Consider the following 21,585-nt stretch of genomic DNA (forward strand, 5'->3'; position numbering starts at 1 on the left):
AAAAATACCAGATGCACATCTGTAATTTTCCTAAGTCCAAACCACCCCGTGGCCTATCCAAAACTCACCCGAGCTCTCAGAGCTCCAAACTAAACATGCACACAAGTTCAAAAATATCATACGGACTTGCTCGTGCGATTAAATCATCAAAATTACTTCAACAACTACGAATTCAACCTCAAATTCATGAAATTCTTTAAGAACATTGAAATTTCCATTTTCTCAACTAAGGGTCCGATTTATACCAAATCAACTCCGATTCTTACCAAATTTCACAGATTTGACTTATATTATTTTAAACCTGTATCGGGCACCGGAACCAAGATACGGATAGGGGTGGGCATCGGTCGGTTCGGTTTGGTTATGAATATTATCGGTTTAGCATATTGGTTATTAGTTTACATATTTGATACACCGATAACCGAACCGATAAGATATCGGTTATCGGTTATCAGTTAATCGATCGATCATTATCGGTTCGGTTGGTTTACCCGATAAGATAACTCAATCTAGAGTTAAGCAAAAAAGAAAAAATAATTCATTGGAGTTAAGCAAAAAAGAGAAGAATTCACATATAGTATACTATCCATTAAGGTCTATGAAGAATGAAGATGAAACAACTGAAGAGTGCGGCTGAGAAAGAATAGGAGAGAATGAATTGAAGCCCTAGCAAATGTATATACTTAAGGGTAAAGTCGTAATTTTATTAATTCTTATTGGGTTATTAGTTAACCCATTAACAAAATTGGCAAACTGAAGCCCGAATCAATAACCCAATAGTGAAAAAATTCTAAACCGTTAACCCAATAACCTGATACTGATAACCCAATAAAAAATTAATGGTTCGGGTTACCGGTTTTACCCGATATATGTCCAGCCCTAGATACAGGCCCGATACCATCAAGAACACGCATAATTTCATTTCAAAAAGTTTTATATTTTTCAGTAAATAATTTTCTTTAAAAATTCTTTTCTCAGGTTAGGGACATCGAAATTCGATTCCGGGCATATGCCCAAGTCCCCATATTTTATGACGGACTCTACGGGATCGTCAGATCACGGGTCCGGGTCCGTTTACCAAGAATATTGACCAAAGTCAACTTTAATCAATTTTAAAGGCCAAATTCATTATTTTTCTTAAATTTCACATAAATGCTTTCTGGAAATGCGCCCGGACTGCGCATGCAAGTCGAGGTGAGGCAAAAAGAGGTTTTCAAGGCCTCGGGACGTAGCTTTGACTTCTAAAATAAGAGATAACCTTTAGGGTCACACATTCTCCACCTCTAAAATAACCGTTCGTCCTCGAACGAACATAGAAAAGTACCTGAGTCGGGTAAAAGATGAGGATATCGTCTTCGCACATTGGACTCGGACTCCTAGTCTGCTGCCTCAACAAGCTGACCTCTCCACTGCACCCGAACTGAAGGGAAATTCTTCGATCTCAACTGACGAACCTACCGGTCTAGAATGGCCACAGGATCCTCCTCATAGGTCAAGTCCTTGTCCAACTGGACAGTGCTGAAGTCTAACACGTGGGATGGATCGCCGTGATACTTCCGAAGCATGGACACATGAAACATTAGATGCATAGCTGATAAACTCGGCGACAGCGCAAGTCTGTAAGCCACCTCTTAAACTCGATCAAGTATCTCAAAAGGACAGATGAATCTAGAGCTTAGCTTGACCCTTTTCCCAAATCTTATCACGCCCTTCATGGGCGACACCCGAAGAAATACCCGCTCCCTAACCATGAATGCCACATCGCGAACCTTACGGTCGACATAACTCTTTCGCCTGTACTGAGCTGTACGAAGCCTATCCTGAATGATCTTAACCTTATCCAAGACATCCTGTACTAGATCTGTACCCAACAACCGAGCCTCTCTCGGCTCAAACCATCCAACCAATGACCAATACCACCTACCATATAATGCCTCATAGGGAGCCATCTGGATGCTCGACCGGTAACTGCTATTGTAGGCAAACTTTGCTAATGGCAAGAGCTGATCCCACGAAACTCCAAAGTCAATAACACATGCTTAGAGCATATCCTCCAAAATCTGAATAGTACACTCGGACTGTCCGTCCGTCTGAGGATGAAATGTTGTGCTCAACTCGACCCGAGTACCCAACTCATGCTGAACTGCCCTCCAGAAGTGCAAGGTAAACTACGTACCTCGATCAAAAATGATAGACACGGGCACACCATGTAGACGAACAATCTCACGGATATAAATCTATGCCAACCGCTCTGAAGAATAGGAAACTGCCATAGGAATGAAATGCGCTGACTTATCAGCCTATCAACAATAACCCATACCGCATCGAACTTCCTCTGAGTCCGTGGGAGTCCAACAATGAAGTCCCTAGTGATACGCTCCCACGTCCGCTCAGAAATCTCAATTTTATGAAACAAACCGCTAGGTCTCTGCTGCTCGTACTTTACCTGCTGACAATTCAAACACCGAGCAACATATGTAACAATATCTTTATTCATCCTCCTCCACTAATAATGCTACCGCAAGTCTTGGTACATCTTAGCAGCGCCCATATGAATAGAATACCGGGAACTATGAGCCTCCTCTAGAATCAACTCATGAAGTCCATCTACATTAGGCACGCAAACTCGACCCTGCATCCTCAAAACTCCATCATCTCCTACTGTAATTTGCTTGGCACCTCCGTGCCGCACTGTGTCTCTAAGGATAAGCAAATGAGGATCATCATACTGCCGATCTCGGATACGCTCAAATAATGAAGAACGAGCGACTGTACAAGATAAAACATGGTTGGGCTCAGAAACATCTAACCTCACGAACTGATTGGCTAAAGCCTGAACATCCAAAGCAAGAGGACTCTCATCGACCGAAATATATGCAAGGCTGCCCATACTGGCTGACTTCCTACGCAAAGCATCGACCACTATATTGGCCTTTTCAGTATGATACAAGATGGTAATATCATAGTCTTTCAATATCTTCAACCACCTCCTCTGCCTCAAATTTAGCTCTTTCTACTCGAACAAGTATTGCAAACTCTTGTGATCCGTGAACACCTCACACGACACGCCATATAAATAATGCCTCCAAATCTTCAGCGCGTGAACAATGGCTGCTAGCTCCAAATCATGAACTGGATAATTCTTCTTGTGGATCTTTAACTGTCGCGAAGCATATGCAATAACCTTACCATTCTGTATCAACACCGCACCAAGTCCAATACGAGATACGTCACAATACACTTTATATGGCCCTGAACCTGTAGGCAATACCAACACGAGCGACGTAGTCAAAGCTGTCTTAAGCTTCTAAAAGATCGCCTTACACTTGTCCGACCACTTGAACTAGGCACCCTTCTGGGTCAAACTGGTCATTGGGGCTGCAATAGATGAAAACCTCTCCACAAACAGACAGTAATAGCTCGCCAAACTTAAGAAACTCCAGATCTCTGTGGCTGATGTGGGTCTAGGCAAGTCCTTGACTGCTGCAATCTTCTTAGGATCCACTTGAATACCCTCTGTTGATACAATATGACCCAAGAATGCAACTGAACTCAACCAAAACTCACATTTTGAAAACTTAGCATATAACTGACTATCCCTCAGAGTCTGGAGAACGACTCGAAGATGCTGCTCTTGCTCCTCCTGGCTGCGGGAATAGATCAAAATATCTTCAATGAAGACAATCACGAAGGAATTCAAATAAGGCTTGAACACTAGGTTCATCAAATCCATGAAAGTTGCTGGGGCATTTGTCAACCCAAATGACATCACTAAGAACTCATAATGCTCGTACCTAGTGCAAAAAGCTGTCTTAGGAACATCGTCCCTAATCCTCAACTGATGGTTGCCAGATTTCAAATCAATCTTCGAAAACTTTTTGGCACCCTGAAGATCATCAAACAAATCATCAATCCTCGGCAATGTATACTTATTCTTGATTGTGACCTTGTTCAACTGCCGAATGTCTATGCACATCCTCATCGATCCATCCTTCTTCTTAACAAACAACACTGGCGCACCCTAAGGCGAGACACTAGGTCTAATAAATCCATTATCAAGCAGGTCCTGCAACTGTTCTTTTAATTCTTTCAACTCTGGCGGGGCCATACGATATGGCGAAATAGAAATGGGCTGAGTGCCCGGAGCCAAATCAATGCATAAGTCAATATCCCTATCGGGTGGCATCCCCGGCAAGTCTGAAGGAAATACCTCTGGAAACTCACGAACAACAGGCATAGAATCCATAGAAGGAACCTCAACACTAGAATCACGAACATACGCCAAATAAGCCAAACACCCTCTCTCAACCATACGCCTGGCCTTTATTTATGAAACAACCCTACTGATAGAATGACTGAGAGTCCCTCTCCACTCCAATCAAGGCAAACCCAGCAAGGCTAAGGTCACAGTCTTAGCGTGACAGTCCAATATAGCATGATAAGGGGATAACCAATCCATTCCCAATATGATATCAAAATCAACCATATCCAGAAGTAAGAGATCTACGAGGGACTCAGGACCCCCAATAATAACCACACACGAGCGATAGACTCGATTTACAATAATAGAATAACCACCGGTGTAGACACATATACATCGACACTCAAAGAATCACGAGGCACAACCAGATAAGGGGTAAAATAAGATGACACATAGGAATATGTAGATCCCGGATCAAATAGAACTGAAGCATCTCTACTACAAATTGAAACCGTACCTGTGATAACTGCATTGGAGGCCTCAGCCTCAGGTCTGGCTGGAATAGCATAACATCGTGGCTGGGCCGCACCACTCTGAACTACATCCCAAGGATGGCCTCCTGCTGGATGGCCTTCACCTCTAGCTGTCTGACCTCCACCTCTAATGGCCTGACCTCTACCTCTAATGGCCTGACCTTTACCTCTAACACCTCGACCCCTACCTCTAGCTGGATAAGCGGGCGATGGAACACTCCATGCCTGAACCATGGCACGTGAACCCTGATGCTGAGAGTTGGTCAGTGCTCGAGGGAAAAATCTAGCAATATACCTCGTATCACCACAAGTTTAACAAGCCCTTGGCTGCTGGGACTTCTAACCCTGATAGCCTGAAAACTCTGGAGCGGAGGCGCATTGATAGGAGCTGGTGTTGCACTGTAAAGTAGTTGCTCTAATACTGCATATGAGAACCACGACCACTTAGAGCACCATGAGAAGCCTGAAGTGTTGAATGAAATGACCTGGGGGAATAGCCCCTACCAAAAGAATCTCTACCTCCAAATGAGGCACCACCGAACCTGCCAAAATGACGAGGCCTCTTATCAGACCCCTGACCACTCCCCTATAATAGAACTATCTCAACTCTCCTAGCCACATTGGCTGAATCCTAAAAACAAATCTCGCTCCTGGTCTCCTTAGCCATCTGCAATCGAATCGGCTGAGCGAGTCCCTCAATGAAATTCCTCAGCCTCTCTCTCTCTCTCGGTGGGAAGTATAATAAGAGCATGATGGGCCAAGGCAATAAATCTGGTCTCGTACTGAGTGAAGGTCATAGAACCCTACTGGAGATGCTCAAACTGCCTCCGATAGTCCTTCCTCTGAGTGATAGGTAGAAACTTCTCTAGAAATAGCTGAGAGAACTGATCCCAAGTCAAAGCCGGTGACCAACTGGTCTAACCAAACAATAATCTCTCCACCAAGTCTTGGCGGAACCTGACAGATGAAAAGTATCAAAGTCGACCTCATTGGTCTCCACTATCCCCATGTTGCGTAAAACCTCATGACAACTGCCTAAATAGTCCTGGGGATCCTCTGAAGATGTACTGCCATAAGTAGTAGTGAAGAGCTTGGTGAACCTGTCCAACCTCCACAAAGCATCAGTAGACATAGTTGCTCTATCACTGGTCTGAGCCATAACACCTAGCTGAACTATCCAAACTGGCTGAGCTGCTAGAGTCTGAAACTGGGGAGCCATCTACTCCAGAGTACAAATAGAGGGAGTCTGTACTCCTCCTCCAGCTTGAGAGATGGATGGTGCTACAGGAAGTAAGCCTGCCTGGGAGACACTCTCCATAAGGCCCACTAGATGGACCAGAGCATCCTAGAGTACCGAGGTAGCAATGAACCCCTCTAGGACCTGAGCTGGCCCTGCTGGAATGGTCTGGGATGGAGCCTCCTCCTCGAACTCTACTTGAGGCTCTGCCGCTGGGGCTGCTGCTCTGGGCTGAGCCCTGCCCCTGCCTCGGCCTCTAGCACGGCCTCGACCTCGTCCTCTGCCTCTCCTATTAGCTGCCACTAGGGCTCGGGTTGCTGATCAACAGATGAAGAAGCATGTGTTCTCGCCATTTGCGAAAGAACAGAGTAAAAGTTCAATTAGTATTGAGAGGTCAAATCGCACGACCGAGAAGAATAGATGTGAAGTTATTCCTAAACTTTGTAGTCTTTGGGGGATAAGCAAAAACGTCTCTGTACCGTCCCTCAGACTCTACCTAGCTTGTTCGTGAATTGTGAGACCTAGGTAACCTAGAGATCTGATACCAACTTGTCACGACACAGATTCCCCACCCTCGGGAGTTGTGATGGCGCCTACTCGTGAAAGATAGGCAAGCCAACTATTAAGGTTTTAACCATAAGCAATCAACCCAAACAGATATAAACAATAACTAAGCTAAATAGATGAAAAGTGCGAAAGAGTTATACCAAATTCAAATAATCCAATACATGTCTACCCACAGATCTGGTGTCACAATTTCACGAACAACTAAGATTTTTACTACAAACACAAGTCTGGAAAGAAAAGTACAACTATTCTCGGAATGAAAGAGACAACAGAAAGCTAAAATAGGAAAGTGGGACTTTAAGCTCTGCAGATGCCAGCAGATCTACCTTGGTCTCCCTAGAGGGAAGACAACTACCTCAGCTACTTACCGGGTCCGGTACTGAAATCTGCACAAAAGAGTGTAGAGTGTACTATAGTATAACCAACCCCATGTACTGAGTAAGTATCGAGCCTAATCTCGGCGAAGTAGTGACGAGGCTAGGACACGACAACCAAATAAACCTGTGCAGTTAAATCATATACAACAAAATTATAATAACAGGAATTAACAGAATAAGGTAGGAAGGGGACATGCTACGGGGAATATCAGATTTTAAAAATAAACCAATAAAGAAGCATCAATAAAGGAGCATAATGAACAACATATCTTTATCAACAAGAATAATGAAACAGTAATACGTGCACGACATCACCCTTCGTGTATTAACACTCACAATATCGACACGACATCACCCTTCATGCATTAACACTCACTCATAATATCGTGCACGATATCACCCTTCGTGTATTAACACTCACAATATCGGCACGATATCACCCTTCGTGCATTAACACTCACTCATAGTCTCGTGCACGACATCACTCTTCGTGGTTTACACTCTTCCTCACCCAAACAATAGAAAACAAAATGTCCTGACAAGGGAATCAACAATATTAACAATAACATCCCGGCAAGGGATTCAGCTATAACCAATCTCGTTTTCAACAATTACTTTACCAAGAAGAAACTCAACTTGAGCCAATACTCAACAATAGTCAATTACCAAGAAACTTTCATTAGCTTTGTTCAACATTGATAATCATCAATTTGACCATGAGCGATACGTAATAGTCACAAAAATCATGATATAAGACTCACGTGCATGCTTGACACCAACGTATAGATACTCGTCACCACACCTATACGTCGAACTCAATACTAACACATAGCAAATAAGACCACAACTCTTACCCTAAAGCTAATGTTAGGCCAAACGCTTACCTCGATTCCACGAACAAGATTAAGCCTCAATTACCGCTTTACCTCTCGGTTCCACTTCCAATTCGCGTGTATCTAGTCATAATTTACTTAATAACATTAATAAATGCTAAATAAACCAATTCTAGTGCATGAAAATAGATTTTTCATTGTTTTCCCCAAATGTCAAAAATCGACCCCTAGCCCGCTTGGCTAAAACCCGAAGTTCGAACCAAAATCCGATCACCCATTCACCCACGAACTCAAATATGCAATTAGATTTGAAATAGGACCTCAATTTGAGGTCCAAATCCCCAAAATTCGAAAATCTTAACTTCTACCCCAAAACACCCAATTTCCCATGAAAAACCCTAGATTTTGAAATGAAATTATGTAAAAAGATGGATTAGATTGAAGAAGATGAGTTAGAAATTACTTACTTATGGTTTGGAGAAGTTTGAGCCTTTGAAAAATTGCCTAAGGATGTTTAAAATGATGAAGAATCCCGTCAAAATCCCACTTAATAGATCGCAGATGTTACAATTAGGACCAGGGGTTCGCAATTGCGAACCCTTTGAAAACCTGCTGACTTCGCATTTGCGAAGGGGATGTCGCATTTGCGATAATGGACCTTCGCAATTTCCATCCCAGTGTTCGCATTACGATGAGGGCCTGCCCAGGCTTGGTTCGCAATTGAGACACTTTGGTCGCATTTCCCAAGCATGAGCACTTTGCAATTGCGAAGCCTGATCTCGCAATTGCGAGATCAGAGGTTTGGGCCAAAATACCATATGCACAACTGCAATTTTCCTAAGTCCAAATCACCCCGTGGCCTATCCAAAACTCACCCGAGCCCTCGGGGCTCAAAACCAAACATGAACGCAAGTCCAAAAACATTATACAGACTTTTTCGTGCGATTAAATCATCAAAATAACATCAACAACTACGAATTCAACCTCATATTCATGAAATCCTTTAAGAACATTGAAATTTCCATTTTCTCAACTAAGGGTCCGATTTATGCCAAATCAACTCCGATTCTTACCAAATTTCATAGATTTGACTTAATTATTATTTTAAAACTATACCGGAATCCGGAACCAAGATATGGGCCCGATACTATCAAGAACACGCATCATTTTATTTCAAAAAGTCTTTATATTTTTCAGTAAATAATTTTCTTTAAAAATTCTTTTCTCGGGCTAGGGACCTCGAAATTCGATTCGGGAATACGCCCAAGTCACATATTTTACAACGGACCCTATGGGACCGTCAGATCACAGGTCCGGATCCATTTACCAAGAATGTTGACCAAAGTCAACTTTAATCAATTTTAATAGCCAAATTCATTATTTTTCTTAAATTTCACATAAAAGCTTTACGAAAATTCGCCCGAACTGCGCACGCAAATCGAGATAAAGCAAAAAGAGGTTTTCAAGGCCTAGGGATACATATTTGACTTCTAGAACAAGAGATGACCTTTAGGGCCATCACATCATCGGTGGAGTCGACGTCCCACGATGACCTATATTCAAACGTACCAAAATATCCATCACAAAGGAGAGACGGACTTGGGACTACATGCCCAAGGACAACCTCACATTCAGCGAGAAAGACTTCGAGGCCTTATCTCAGCCTCACAACGATGCACTGGTAATTTATATCCTTTTAAATAAAGTTCAAGTTAAACGTGTTCTCGTGGATCCAGCTAGTTCAGCAAGTATAATTAGATCAAGGGTCGTGGAGCAGCTCGAACTGCTTGACCAAATCATACCTTCCTCTCGAGTCCTGAATGGATTCAACATGGCTAGTGAAATGACGAAGGGGGAAATCATCCTTCTAGTCAACGTGGCCAGAGCCATACAAAACACCAAGTTTCATGTCATCGAAGGAGATATGAGGTATAATGCTTTACTTGGAAGGTCGTAGATTCATAGAATGAGGGAAATGCCTTCAACTCTTTACCAAATAATGAAGTTCCCTGCGGAGGAAGGAGTGAAAATAGTCTACGGAGAGCAATATGCTGCACAGGAGATATTTTCTATCGAGGAAGTGGTGCCGGTACCTGGGCCCTTTACCTCGAGCAACAAAGGTAAGCGGGCGGCTAAATAGCCAACGTAGCAGGTAACCTAACTTCTTAAAGTAAGGCCTACTCAGGAAGTAAAACACCCCGAGAGGTTAGCCAACATGGTTCTAAAAAGGGAAAACAAGCTTGGAATGTGTATATATTATAAGGACTTGAACAAAATATCCTTTCCCCTTGTCAGGCATCGATTGCATGATCAATGCCACAGTTGGCCCCGAGACCCTAACTTCTCTCGATGCCTACCCCGGGCACCATCAAATTTAGATGAATCCGGAGGACAATAAAAAGGCTTCATTTATTATTCAGGGCATTGTAACCTATAGTTACAACGTAACGCCCTTCGAGATGAAAAAATGTAGGAAGCTACGCCTAGTTAACAAAATGTTCAAAAAATAAAGAAGCAAAACAATGGAAGTTTGTAATGATGATATGTTGATCGAATCCCGATACGCAGAGGAAAATTTAATTCATTTACAGGAAGAAATTGCAATCATGAGGAAATACAGCATGCAACTTAGCCCAGAGGAATGTGCCTTCGGGGTTGGCACATGTGAGTCCCTAGACGTCGCGGCATAAAATCGAGGTGCCAAAATAAAGGCTATCGGGGGTATCACGATCGAGAATAGCGTGGAGGCCGTGCAAAGGCTAACAAGACAAATGGCTACCTTGGGTCAATTCTTGTCAAGATCATCAGATCGAAGTCACCAGTTCTTCTCTTCGCTCAAAAGGGAAAAGGGCTTCATGTGGACCTAGGGATGTCAGCAAGCCTTAGAAGAATTATAGCAATATCCATCGAGCCGCCTTTATTTCATACCCCGATGGGATATGAAAAACGAGAAGCAATGCTTGTTCGAATGGTCGTGCAAAAGCAAAGGATCAAAAGGCACTACAATAGGAGGACCAACCTCCGACATTTAGGAGTCGGGGATTTAGTTCTACGAAAAGTTACCCTCGATACCACTGCTAAGGTACGGTTTTATCCTTTTGTCCATTTGAATTTGAAGCTAACTTATTACAGATTTTAGATCGACGACATACGATCTCGGAGGCATAATTTTCTACATGAAGGCCCTAGGTTTTAAAGCATGCGTTGCACTCTTTTTCCCCTAGATTGGATTTCGTCCCAAATGGGTTTTACTGGCAAGATTTTTAATGAGGCAACAATTATGTTCTACCTAAGGAGATCTCAACAGTATCCAAGGCTTCTTTTCAATCAACCACGAATACTGGGGGGCATCACCCTCGGAGGCTATATTTTTGAAAAATACTTCACGCCTAAGAGGGCCTCGATAGGAGAAGTTTGTAATGGGCCAAACAATCAAATGAACCGTGTCCACGTAGAAAAGTCGAGCCCCGATGGTAAAACATGTACGCATATATAGACTATTTGAAGAAGCATTCTGGTTATATCAAAAACACTTTGTATCTCGAAGAAGTTTACTATCATACGAGCTCTACACTTACAATCCTATGGGGAAGCGGCTCAAGGGCCAATGCACCCCAAAATACTCGGGAACTGTTACTGACAGTCAGTACATCTGAGTCATCAAAAACTCGGATTCATAAGACCTCAAAAGGCACCCCCACAAAATGAAGGCCAATGACAATATACTCGGGGACTAGCTTTTCGAACAAATTCGGAAGAGTTATCGGGAAACAAATCCAAATGATATACCCGAAGGCTACGACCACACTGAAGACTATGTTCATATAAAGGCTACGACCAAAATAACGCGGATCGGAGACGTCCGACTTCCGCTATAAATTAAAGGCCTTCAACTATTGAAAAATCGGTTAAATCAGGCTACCCTCGGCAAAAGAAAAATATGAAAGGCGTCGATAAATTCTGCCCCCAAAATATCTATGGGCCTCGATAAATCCAGCCCTCCAAATCCAAGGGCTTCGATAACATCGGCCTTCAAAAATACCCCAAGAGGTATTCATTATGTTTACACAAACAAATAACCAATAAGGTTCCGATACATCAAACCTTCGAAAAAACCCAACGGGTACAAAAAATGCATGCTATGACATAACTAAATTTTCACTAAGTCTTTTAGCCGAAATAAGGAAAAAATTACATAGCCATTTTAAAGGTCGAAACGGCCCAACTTAAAGAGCCTAAGGGCCAGTTTTAAAAGAGCCTAAGGGCCGATATATAAAAGCCCAAGGGCCAACTTCGAAAGGCTTAAGGGCCAAAAACTTATAATTCTAGACTCCGCTCTCATTTCGATCCGGACTCAAGGTTCACAATATCCCGAGTTCACATTGGATCGGTTTAAACTTAGCTCAAGATTATTATACCTATTGATAAAGATCTAAGGGTTTTAATACCCCAAACCCCAAACCAATCCTCGGACTAATCATTCAAACGAAGTCTTTCATAAATAAGGGCAATGTTAAATCCAACAAAAACCAAAGACGAGATAAAAAGTTCCCCTCGTGTTTCCAAAAGATGATAACAGGAGATATTTACACAAGGGAGGCTTACAAAGAAACAAAATAAAGTAACCTAAAACTACTTCGGGGTCACATCTTTGGCAGCTGTACCTTCAAGAGTCGCATCTTCGAGAGCATCATCCTCGGGGACTTCATCTCCGTCTCCTCCACTCTCAGAGCCACTGGCTGAATCATCGTCATCGGAAAGTAGAGCGACAACCTCTTCTTCTAAAATCTTTGCCGTTTCAATATCAGCTGAAAGATCGAAGCCATGAGCATGTACCTCCTCGAGGGTTATCCTCATGGATTGTCGCCTAGCATGTTCAAGTGTACTCGATAACTTAGCCTCCGCCGCAGAAGAGATCTTCTTTGCCCAAACATTAGCTGCTTCGACATCGGCTGGATACAAACTCATGATTGCCTCAACATCAGATTTGGCCTTGGTCAGCTAAAGCAGTAGATCTAGCTTTAAGTTCCTCAATCTCGAGGCCCCGAGCTAGGCTCTCCTCCTTCACACCTCAAAGTTGGCGTTCGAGTGAAGCTAGCTACTCTCTTAGAGTTTCCTTCTCAGAGGCAAGATTATCCATACCTTGTCTCCACCCCAGGGTCTCGACTTCTTTTATCTTAAGCTCCTTCCAAAACTGTGCCTCCAAGTCGGCCTTATGATGAAACTGTGAAATTAAAAGTGTCAGTCGCCAAAACAAACTAGTGCATAACAAACCCTCAAGAGCTGTGTTACCTTCTCATTATACTTGGCCCGTCCTTGGCATGCCTGCGTCAACGTGACTCATAGATCGTAGATCTCCATCTCTTTCTTAGCATAGTGGGTTTTGACAAGGTCCCTCTCATCCAAAATCTTCTTAAGCTCAACCTCACATCGAGCAAGATCGGTTCGGGACTTGGAAAATGCCCTTTTATGGAGCACCCCAGCCTTCATAAAGAAGGAGGAAAGATAGTTCAGAACATCTAAACAAAGGCACAGGCATAAAAAATAGAAAACTCACTTGTTTAAAGAGTCTACGAGCCTCATCAATAATGAAAGAAACATCTGGGTCAGGGCCATCTTCAAGCCCTGTGAGACATTCTCGAAAGATGTCATGCCCTTCATGTATTGCTTCCACTTCAAAAGACCTCATATTCTGAGCATTTCGGATTTGTCCCTCGGAGAACTCGGGGCCAGGAGGTGAATCATCCACGTTGATTATCCCAAGTGATCCACTCGAGGCATTCTCTTTATTTAAAGAGGCTCGAGATCAGGTCGTTCGGCCTCACCCTCCAAATGGCCTCATAGGCGAGGTACCCTTTTTCTGCACGATGGCTCGAGGACTTTGTTTGAACTCCCTTTGGAGATTTTTTCGGCTCTGGGATGAGCCACATCAACCATCACCAACCCGATGGGCTTCGTAGCACTGATATTTTTTCTTTCACGGGTCACTAATAGGCAGTCGTCATCTTCTTCTTCCTCCTGATCCCGAAGGCGTTGGGCCATTTCTGGAGATAAGGCCGCTGTATTGGCCTTTGGCCTTCGATCCACGCTCTTCTTTGGCTTCGGGGGATTTCCAGATGACTCTCTTCTTCTTTTTCTTTCTTTAGAAAACTTCAAAACCTCTACTTCATCAGTCGGGGAAGGCCAAAAATCATCGGCGTTTCCAAGACCTACATGAAACCAAGGTAAGTATCCTTGACAGAAACATAAGAAAACAAACCAGAGAACTCACCATGGTTTTTGGCCTCCCATCGACCCTTGGCCAGATCTCGCCAGCAACACTCAGAATAAGAGGAGGCGGAGGCCAGCTTTCGGACCCAGCCCTCTATGTCTGAGACCCCAACAGGAAATCAAGAAGCAGCTGCACCATCGTAAAAGGGTTGGACAAATGAATAATATAAAGATAAGAAAAAGAAAAGAAAGCAGGGTATAAACCTACTACGTAATCAAATCGGAGGTCTTGACTCGGACGAACCGGATCATCCACCCATGGTCTTTGTCCTAATCGATACTAGAGAAGAGAGATTTTAAGGATCGACATTACAATTTTATCAAACCGCCACGATAAAGTCAGGGTTGTACAGTCTGATCAGATGATCTAGGGTAAACGACATCCCCTCAACTTGGCTCGAAAAGAACTTGATTAAGTAAATGATTTGCCAGAAGGAGGGGTAGATCTAGCCAAGCGTCATTCGGTATCGTTGGCAAAAGTCAAGAATAACTGGATCTATGGGACCCTGAGCCGGAATAGCAGGACCCAACGTAAATGGGTAGGTATATATGCTCAAGCACCCCGCTTTATATGTAGTGATGTCCTCATCGGAGGAAGGAATCACTATTTCTTTATTATCCCACTTGCATTCCTCCTTTACTTACCTGAGCTCGGCCTTGGTCACCAAACAAACATATCGATACATGGGCTCGCATCGGCCTAGTGTCGATGCAAGTTTCTCAATTTTGAAATTGGATGTTATTTCACATAGCGGGAGGATGCACTCCTCAATACGAGGGGGCACTACCAGTTTACTCTTGGTCGATCGAGAAGATGAAAAAGCTTTTTCTTTTTGGGAAACCAGTTTAGAGGTTTTAGCCATCGCAATGTGGAACATCCAAGAAAATGAAGAGTGTTGATAGTGAAGAGAAGAGAGAGTTCAAGGAAATTGAAAAATTCTAATGAGACTTTGAGAATAATATGAGAATAAAGTTTGTAAGGTTGTGAAATTTGTCTATTTATAAAGGTCATTTAAGCATGCTGAGGAAGCCAAAAGGCCGACCGTCAGCCGCCTCCAATTAATGATTTTGGGAATCGAACAAAGTGCAACTTTTCAGTCGCTTCAACCGCTGATGTCATGATATTGGCATCAGGATCAAGGAATCAAGGATTAATTTATCAAAAATCATAAAGGGCAGCCTATAAGTCGAGTTCGAACAGAGTATTCGCTCGATTTCTAAGCCCAAGGGCTATCCGAGTTTAAGGAATTTCTCACTTGAGAACTGAAAAAAGACCTAAGGGTTATCTTTATTACAAGTTCGAGCAAATTCCCGCTCGACTGCACAGCCCAAGGGCTACCTGAGTTGTAGAAATTTCTCACTCGGGACTGCAAAAAGATCTAAGGATTAACTTAATTTCGAGATATTGCTCTCACCTAACTCGGGCTCGGGAATCACGATGTTCCGAGTTCACATTTATACTTAGCTCGAGGACTAATGAGAACCTCGAGGGGTATTATATTGATCGATTAAAAATCTAAGGGTTTACTATGTCCTAAGCTCGGTATTTGGGCTAGTCGAAATAATATAATCGAGTCTTTTACAAATAAAGATAGAATAAAATTCAACATGGGCTGAAATGGATACAAATGGATCCTTTTCTACTTCCAAGAAATGATTACAAAGTATAACTACGACACCCACGAAGGATACTTACGTAGGAACAAAGAAACAAAAAAACAAAAGCCAAAGAACCTAATCCACTTTTAAGACCACGTCCTCGAGAGCATTGTCTTCGGAAATCCTCTTCTCACGGGCACCATTTCTGATCTTTGGAAAAGTTTGTTTACGGTAGAAGGCCCTCGATAAATGTAATTATATCTCCAACAACCAAGATTGAACATTCCATTAAAGTTTTGGACCACAATACATTAAGAAAGAACAAGCAAAAGGAAAAGACCAGAAGGGAAGACTAGAAGATGTAGCTTCACCTTTTGTCACAAGAAAAACCAAAAGGGGTTGCAAGATGCACGAGCAACAATCCAAGAGTGTTCATCCACAGAACTCTGTTCCGGTTTGGGATGCAAAAGTTAGTAGATGATCCTCATTCTGTGGAAAGAAAAAGGAATGAAGCGCCATACAAGGTTGAAGTTAAGAGAGGTGAGCAACAATGTAAAGTTCGCATATCTTCTGATACGGGAAGAATTCCGTGCCTTCTCTCGTTGTTTCGAGCCGAAGCTTTGAAAAAGAGAGTCTTGGCATAACTGATAAAGTTGATGCCACATGACCTTGTGGTCACAAATTTGAACCATAGAAATAGGTGATTAGAGGAAGAGGTAATGAAGGGAGAGGACTAAAAGTAGGTGAGGAAGGAATAAGTACAGTTTTTGTTCAGCCAAGTAGCCTCTTATTATAGAAAGCCGACGACGGGACCGGCAGCGCAAGTGGCTGACAAAGCTGAAACGTATTTGCTGTTTTGGGGAAGCATGCTGACATGACATTTTCGATCACTTCAAGCTCTTACGTCATGAGCATGACGTCATCACGAGTGGCTCGGGAAAATTGAGGTTCAAATCATTTCTTATCATTTTATTCTAAGAAACGTGAGGACTATCTGTATACGATCGAAATGGGAGAGCTCGATTTTGAAGATTTGATCATACCTCGAGCTCGAGTTTGGGAAGCTCGAAGTAAGAATCAAGCCTAGATTGGATGTGCGCACCTCGAGAAGCAAGTCGGAGACCCGTCATGATCTTCCTCGAGGGTAGTACAAATTCGATGACACTCAAGAAAGAGCGGGAATTTCTCAAGGACACGTGGATCAAGGCATAAATTATGAGATAAGATTTTACGGAACAGTACAAGTTTGTACTAGGTTGTTATACAGTTGTACTAATAGAATTCTTTACCATAATTGAAAATGTACCATATTAGGGTTTTCTCCTCCTATATAAAGGGGACCCCAATCATTTGTAAGGTTATCTCATTCACTGCAATAGAACATTCTACTCTGATTTTCTCGTTTACCGTGTTCAACAATTATTCTTCACCTTTATTATTTTTACTTTATTGTTCATACTTTATTAGTTCTTAGCTCACCTCAAGGCTCCCGAGATTATCGAGCTCGAGGTCCCCACTGCTCCAGTAACATTGGTTTGATTCGTCAATTTTTCTTACTTAAACTTAAAATTACTTGTATATTCACTAGTATTGGAATAAATCACATATCTTTAAAACCACAAATTATTTTTAATTATTACTCATATTTTTCGAGGTAAACAATGAGGAAGAAAATCTTCGCATTATTTGTTATACAAGAAGTGGCCATATTTCATAATAGCTGTTTAGAAAAAGCCTCTTTAGTCATTGGATAATTAATTCAAGGCCTCCTAGCAAAACTTATAATATTATAAATTCTGAACAATCGAAAAAGAGTTGTATAAACCATATATCCGCGTTACTTGTTGGAAGAAGTGGTCATATTATATTTGCTACTCTACCATTGTATCTTTTCTTTCATTATGTAATGAGTTGATTGCTTTTAATTTCATATAATGAAGAAAAGCTTTCTTTTCGCCCCTCCCCCCTCATTTAACCATCCGAAAATGCCAGCAAACTGAATTCGACTCTAATAAATGTTGTTGCCTGAATGCCTTGAGAGGGAGGAAGTTCAAAAAAACGAAAAAAAAGAAAAGAAAAGTTATTCGCAACAAATCAACAAATTCACGGAACGTGTTTTTTTGGTTATATTTATCATTTAGTTATAATTATCGAGTGTTCTGCACAAGATGTTAAATTTAATAAATTCTAAATAATGGCATAATGATTATTTCCTTACATTTCTACATTCCATGAACTGCTTGTTGCTGATAAAAAATCATTTACACTCCTTCCCACTTAAAAATGAAGATTGTGTAATATGGTACTTAAGTTGCTTCAACTCGCTATATCCTTCCTCAAATAGAAGAGTAAAATGTAACTAATGTTAGCAATTTTTGGAGTAGAGTAATTGAACATATAATATGCATTATGTCTCATATAGTCTTAAAAGTCTGCCAACTATAGTTTTGGCTGACTAAGTTAACTCACTTTTTAAAGGATTATTATGACTTAGTATTAATTTATCTACGTGTAAGCTAGTTCAGATATACAGTGATGAGATAATACTCACGTATGCATAGAATTTGATATTATCGCGCTGAAAATCTAATTGTTTAACGTTCCTTTGTAATTTTATCTGCCATATCAATATATTTAATGTCGTCGTTAATGGAAGTAAAGATCGTCAATTGTCGTATGACTCCGAAAACTTAATAATATTGCCATCTTTTCATCCTGAGTCCTAATTGGTAATTCTATACTATGGAGATTAGCATTTTGATCCACCGCTTGCCACACCTGCTTATTCCCGAGGGGATATGGAGTTTTTCCAATTAAACTGAGATTATTCGAAATGAGATTATTTATTTACTTTTAGAGTCGCCACTTGGAATATTTATGGTGTTCCAAGTCACCGGTTTATTTTAAATCCCAAATCGAGGAAATTGACTCTGTTTTAAAGTCCGCGAAACCAGAAGACCGGGTAAGGAATTCTGTTAACCCCAGAGAAGGTCTTAGGCATTCTCGGGTTCCGTGGTTTTAGCACGGTCGCTCAACTATTAATAATTGGTCTAATCATCTAATTTATAACATGTTTAAAACTTATTGTGCATTTCTTAACTTTTAACAGCTTTTAATAGAATTTTAATTGCTTTTAGAATTTATGAAATTATTTCTGGAACAAGTGACAATGTCGTACACTTGTCGTTTTGGTACACATTGTAAACCGCGCCACATGAAATGCACCCGTGATTTCCAACATATTTATTTTATTATTATTCGAAGTTATGGTCGGGTCACATGAAATGCTTACCTGAATTGGGATTTACGTATCGTGACCATGGCATGGAAACCGTACCCATTGTTACGATAATTTATTTATTAATTGCGCCTAAAGCAACTAGTATTTGAATTATTTTCCTAATCTTTGAGATTGTTGCAAAGCCGTGGGTTATGAAATTATTGTAAAGAAGCATCGAATGGAACAATTATGAAAAGGTATAATAGCTTTGTTATTAAGGAAAAAAAAGGGTTAGTCGTAACATATCATCACGAAAGTGCCCTAGCAGATGATTTATTTGCCCCACCAATTTATTTATGAAATAGGCTCAAACTAACAGACCACACTATTGCAATCCCAATTTAATTTTCTGATTACTTGCGACTAAATAGATGGCCCAATCAATACAGATACTAACCAAACAACCTATTAATTAATAAAACAACTCAAAATTACTTAATACAATTCATAACAATTCTCAACCCATTTCATTTTCCTACTGAAGAAACAAACTACAGAGTCTTATAGCAAAATAATCAATTTTACAGATTAACAAATAAGCACAAAAGAGACAAAATACACTGAGAACTATTCGATTCTCAAAAGAAAATACAAGGTCGGCTAGAAATGAAATTAACCAAATACCCAGCTCTGAATCTTATGCAATATGCAACACTAAAACAGTTCATTTCAAAATCAACGGGCTTCAATGGAAATTTCGTCAAATATCAGAATCACAAAAGAAAAATAAGGGTGGATCTGTCGAAGCTAACCAAGGAACCAACAAATTCTCAAACTAAAAGAAAATCTAATTAAACTTAGCATGATTAGATAACCAATACAATATTCCTAGTTGAAAGCAGGGGCCAAATTAACTCAAGTTGACATCATTCATAACACATGAGAGCAACAGAGATTAGGAATCGAACAGATCTTCGAAGCTAAATAAAAGCTCCGTTGTTTACTCATTTACTAAAAAGAGCATAATACAGAGAAGTTTCAAACTAACCTGATTGAACAAAGAAAACTCGATTGATCCAAATAAGATTGGATAAGCACAAATGGAGCTCAGTTAAATAGCCTCGGCGATACAACAGCCAAAGTCCACGGCGAAATCAACCTTCAACGGCTTTAAAGTCCCGAAAAAAGGCTCCCTAAAATCTCATTCTCAGATCATTTTCTTTTAGTTTTGAATTTTGGAGTTTCTTTTCTAGTCAGTGAAGGGGAGTGACTGAGTTTCCGCTTGAGTGTGAATAGGCGTGAGTCGATGAGGTTGAATGAGAGAGATGAGTGTGCAGAGAGTTATAGATGGGGAGGCGGCGGTTGATGTATTGTATGAAAAGAGAAAGCTGCTCCGGTTCTTTGAGGGGGGAGAGGGAATCCGTCTCTCTTGTAAAAATGAGGGTCTAGGGTTTAGGGGGCCTCCATTTTAGCGCGAGAGAGAGGGGTCTTCTTTTTCTGGAAGAGGGAAGTCCGTCTCTCCTTTTCACAGCTGCTCTCCTCTCTCTTTTTAGTGAGACGCTAGGTTTTCTTTTTGTAAAGGGAGAGGGGGTCTGGGCGTGGTCAGATGGAGGACAAATGGGCCATGCAAAATTGGCCCAATTCGATTTTAACTCAAAAACAAGGCCCTTTTTCACTTCTTTCTTCAACAATCAATCAAGTTTAAATTGTAGCCACTTTACTCAACATTCTAAATTAATCCAATTTTGCAAAATTAACCTACTTATTTTTTTTATCAATTAACTAATTTATTTACTAACAATTCATGTAATGTGACTAATGTATTTGTGATATTTTAATGCTTTACAAATGCAATTAATTATGCAATTAAAATCTAAAAAATGCAAAAAATAAAATATTTTTGTTATTTTTTAAGATTTAAAATGCTACTAAAAATGCACCAAACACAAATACGCAAGAAACAAATGAAAAAAATATATAATAAATTCCTAAAATTCTATAAAATAATTAAAAGCTATTTCCTTGAGATTTTTAGGAGTAATTTATGTATTGGGCAAAAATTAGGTGCTCACAGCTGCCCCTCTTTGCTCGGAAACATGAAGAGTTTTTGGGCAAAGATAAAGTGAGCAATCATGAACAATTTTTTCCCATATGATACTCTATGGGAAGCATTTTGAAAAAGTTTGACCGAACCTTGCTTCAGAGGTTGCCTACATGTCCTTGGCTATAAAAGAATCAGGTCAATGTAGTTCTAGAAATTTTAGGTAGCTGGGACTACCGAAAAAGCTGTGATTTCAATGCTTTTGGTACTGCTTACTGCTTGCCTAGCTTCTTATTAAACCAAAATCAAAATGAAAAAGACTAAATAAGCCTATCAGCTACGAGTTATAAGATTCCTATCTATGAGTTTTCTGGAGCTTGATCTTGAGTCTTGGTTGGTTGTTTATGCAGACTCTGATCTGAATCTTGATGCTTGTTAGCTGCGGGTACTGGTTCATTCTTTTCAGCTTCTCGGATCAAGGCGGGACATGCAAAGCTTGTGACTTCAATCATCTCTTGAGCAGTCCATATCTTTTCTCTACTTCTGCACTTGAATTCAATTCTTTTCTTTTCTTTTCACTATTTTAGATTGAGACTTCTTTTGGTCATCTCAAATCCTATACTTCAAGGTATAACCTGCTCAGGCACAAAAAATAAACAAACAAATGAAATTTTCTGCCCCAGTTTTCACTAGAAAAATTTCATGAG

Source organism: Nicotiana tabacum, chromosome 16 (genome assembly GCF_000715075.1).
Source record: "Nicotiana tabacum cultivar K326 chromosome 16, ASM71507v2, whole genome shotgun sequence".
In the NCBI taxonomy this organism is placed as follows: domain Eukaryota; kingdom Viridiplantae; phylum Streptophyta; class Magnoliopsida; order Solanales; family Solanaceae; genus Nicotiana; species Nicotiana tabacum.